General features: G+C 32.0%; 1 pseudogene; it reads right to left on the minus strand.

Moving 5' to 3' along the window:
- Window positions 1-530: 530 nt before the first annotated feature.
- Window positions 531-4,649, minus strand: part of LOC124897257 — a 16,799-nt pseudogene continuing 12,680 nt past the window's right edge.

Below are 4,649 nucleotides of genomic sequence, written 5' to 3' on the forward strand. Positions count from 1 at the left end.
GTATCAGGAGAACCACCAACCAATGATGGCGTATCATTCATATTCTAATATGATAATTATTTTATAACTGCAAAACAAAGTCCATGAAAAATGAATCATGTGAAAAAAAATCCAACAATGCTTGCTTATCATTTTCAAGAAGAGCATCAATGCCTTCTGACACTAGAAACAACCCCACCAAGAAGCATCAAGAATCTTAAAGTTCAAAACTTTTCAGCTATTTCAAGGACGCTAACAACACTCATCATCCACAATAGGAAATCTAAAGCTCAAAACTTTAATTCAAAACTCTTTAATAACTTAGCTTTTACAGTCACACAAGAACAAGAAAAGATCATCAAGATTCAAGAACCTTAAAGTTCAAAACTTTAATTCAAAAACATAAGATTTTTGAAGATACACAACAAAGGAAGTAGTATCAAAACTCAGCACAAGCTAGTACATGTAATTACTAACAACAGGAAAAATTAGATTCTTCTTCTTTTCTTTTTTATGAAGTTCACATTCCTCCTCCTCCTCCTCCCCCCCTCCTACTCCTCCTCCTCCTCATGATTATCATCATCATCCTTATCCTTATCCTCATCTTCATTAGCATCCTCATCTCCGTCCTCGTCCTCATTCTCATCATCCTTCCCATCCTCTAATTTCTTCTCCCCCTCCATGTCAATAAGCATACTATCTGGATCATTCAATGTGTTAAGTATTTTATTTTCATCAATATCAATCTCATGTATTTGACTATTATCCTCTTGAAAAGCTGAATCATTCAATGTATGAGGTTGCTGTACAACAAAGCATGCCTTTATTGGGCAAACGGCTAACCATTCACTCACTGTCTTTTTTACTGTAGGATACATTTTAAAATACACCTGAGATGCTTGCACAACCATAATAAATGGTTCATATTTGTTAAACAGTCTTCTATTGTTAACATCAACAAGATTATACTGTGGATGCACTTTTGTACCATGCTTTGACGTCGGATCAAACCAAGAACACTTAAATAACACGGTTAATTTGAATGGTAATGCATTATAATCTAGTTGCAAAATCTCTATCAATCGATCATAGTAATCGATATTATCTGCACTATGGCTAGAGCCCTTGATGCATATACCACTATTCATCGTAGATTTATTTGAATCGTATTTTTCAATGTAAAATTTATAACCATTTATGACATATCCATTAAAGGACTGAACCATCTGTAATGACCCTTCTGAAATATCTTTCATGATTTGGTTGGTAATGTCTGAAGAAGAATTCTGTGTCTATTGACATTATAAATAATTAGACATCGATTAAGATTGCATTTTGTAAAAAATAGCGAATAATTAAGAATAATTTAGATCTATTAATACTTACATATTTTTCAAACCTAAATACAAACTCTGTTTCAAGTTTAGCATCAATCTCGCTATCTTGAATACATGGTTGCATTTGTCTCAAGATGTCTTCATAAATTCTGAAGAAAAAAAGATAATTTAATTTTAATATTAAATTTTTTATTGATATTTATAGATGATTCATAATTAACTTACTTGATATATGGTTTTACTTCATCACAATTCAACAAAATATATGTACGAGTTGCATGATATTCATTATCATCTAACCTCTTCTTTTTTAGCTTACCAAAACCTCGACCAGCTTGCTTAAAAACAAAAAGCATTTCAGGAACATCTTGTTCAACTCCACCATCATCTAAATTTTGTGGCACTTTTCTGTGTCGTGTCGGAATATGTGACTTAAAATAGTGCGCACAAAATAAAGATGCTTCTTCAATTAAGTATGCGTTGCCTATAGAAGCTTTTACTTTATTCTTATTTTTAACATCATTCTTGTATCTATGGAGATTCCTACAAATATTAAAGTATGTCAATATGATATAACTAATATATTTATTTACATATATTATAGCATATAATTAACTTTATTTACTTGTCAGTCAATATATCCATTATCCTTGAACCGGACTTGCTAAACGTGCTTCATAAGCTAAATGGATAGGAAGATGTTCCATAGAATCCCAGAAGCTTAGAGGAAAAATGCACTCAAGCTTACTCAAGATGAGAGGAATATTTTTTTCTAATTGTCTCATGTGTTTTTCTGTAATTGCTGTAGAGGTGAGATCTTTAAAGAAAAGACTCAACTCCATGAATGGTTGCCACACATTTCATGGAAGCAATTCTTGAAATGCAATAGGTATTAACCATTGCATAAACACATGACAATCATGACTCTTCATACCAAAAAGTTTAATCTTATTCATGTCAACACATCTTTCCAGATTAGACACATAACCATCAAAAAATCTCAACTCATGCAACCATTTACAAAGAAATTCTTTAGCCTTATCATCTAGCATATAACAAGCCTTTGAATACTTTTTGGTAACTTCATTCTGATGTAACTCTGGACGATGGCAAAGTAGTTTTAAATCTTCTCTATATTTTTCATTGTCCTTTGTTATTCCCTTGATATTCATCACAGTGTTGAAGATATTATAAAATAAATATTTCAATATGTATTGGATCAAGGTTATGCCTAACAGAATTTATTTTCCAGTAAGACAAGTCCTAAAAAATACTTCTTTTCTTCCAACCACATGCATTATTCTTTGAAATTTTGGCATTTATCGCATCAGAACCAAGTTCTGTCACTTTCATGAGTCCTAAGTGCTCAATCTCCCTAAGTATTTGTACACTCGATTGTTCAGTAAATGCAATCTTCTGTACTATTTGACCTCTCTTGAACAACTTTTTATTTCTTCACCACGGATGATGTGGTGGTAAGAACTTTTTGTGATTATCAAACCATGAGATCTTTCTACCATTGGGTAGTGAAAAAGCATCAGAATCTTTCATGCAATAAGGACAAACTAATTTTCCTGTTGTACTCCAATCCGATAACATTGAATATGCAGAAAAAACACTTATTTTCCACATCAATGCAGCTTTCATTTGAAAATTATTCTTACTTGAAACATCATATGTTTGAATTCCCTCCTCATATAATTCGTTTAACTCTTGAATGAGAGGCTACAAAAAGACATCGATTTTCTATTTTGAATTTTTGGGACCAGGTATAATCACAAAAAAAACATGTATTTATCCTTCATGCACATCCAAGGTGGAAAATTATATGGTGTAACTATCACAGGCGAAGAAGAATATTATTTTTCAAATTCACCAAAAGGTTTAAAACCATTAGTTGACAAACTCAGTCTAATATTTCTTACTTTAGATGAAAAAAACGGGTGTGCCTGATCAAACTGTTTCCAAGTAGGAGAGTCAAAGAAATGACGCATTAGACCATCCCTTTCATGCTCAGAATATCATCTCATATGTTTTGTTGTAGCATCGGATGCATAAAATCTATGTAAACATGAATCTAAAGAAAAATAATACATCTTCTTATAAGAAATATTAGTTTTCTTCTTGGAGCGTTGATATTTTGATCTCTTAAATCGAGGGTGAGAACAAAACTTGCAATTGACAAGTTCATTATCCTCCCGCCAATAAAGCATACAATCATTTTTGCAACCGTCAATCTTTTCAATCGGTAAACTCAATCCTCTCATTAGTTTTTTGGTACTATAAAAGCTATCTATCATTATGTTATCAATTGACATCAATTCTGATATAAATTCACACACCTCATCATACAATCTTGCAGAAAAATAATGTTCTACATTTAGATTCAACAGACGAGCAACAACAGAAAATCGTGTGTGTCTATGTGGATTTTTCGATCAAATTTCTTGTTCCAATGCTTTAAGCAAATTATAAATATTTTGTGTTGTGGGATTTGGATCCTCTTCTATGATACCATCAAAAGAAGGCCCAGTAACATCAAAAATCATAGCTCGAAATTCATTATGAGACTGAGAATTCACGATTTCACCTGAAGCTGAAGCTTCTTCTTGATATCAAACACACTTGGACTTGGAATATAACTTTCTCCATGATGATGCCAACGATAATAATTCGGTACAAAGTCATTATTTTTAAGATGTGTCATAATTGTAAACTCATCCAAAATAATTTTAATTCGACACTTACGATGATTACAAGGACTTCTTAATTTTTCACCGTCCATACATTCTAGATGACTTTTAGCAAATTCAAAAAAGCTCTCAACCCCATCAATAAACCTATGATTTATGAATTCATCTTCCAACAATCTATCATACATCCACTCACGGTCAGAATTATTAATATCGTGCACTCTGAAATCGAATAAATATATTAAAACTTACGTGTTAATAAGTAATTTTCATATAATAGTAGAACATAGATATAAATTTGAGCCTACAAATAATGCTACCATAGAAATGCTGAAATTTTAGAAAGTGTTCCAACTTCTATTCTTTTTGGATGTCAAAGGGGCTTCAGGCTCTCTAGCAACTCGATCCATAGTTCCAGATATTATGCAATTGATAAACAAAAACTTCACAATGACTCAAAATCACTCTAAATCCTACTCAAATGAATATGGATGTTCATATGAAAGAACAGACAATCTAGTATTCCAGAAAATCAGAGACAGAACTACTATAAAACATTTGGATTACAAAAGCACAAGCCAATCAACTAAGCCTCAATCCTAAATTAGTTGTGGTTGACTACATCAGCTCTACCTGATTT

The sequence above is a fragment of the Capsicum annuum genome, chromosome 1 (assembly GCF_002878395.1).
Source record: "Capsicum annuum cultivar UCD-10X-F1 chromosome 1, UCD10Xv1.1, whole genome shotgun sequence".
Lineage (NCBI taxonomy): Eukaryota > Viridiplantae > Streptophyta > Magnoliopsida > Solanales > Solanaceae > Capsicum > Capsicum annuum.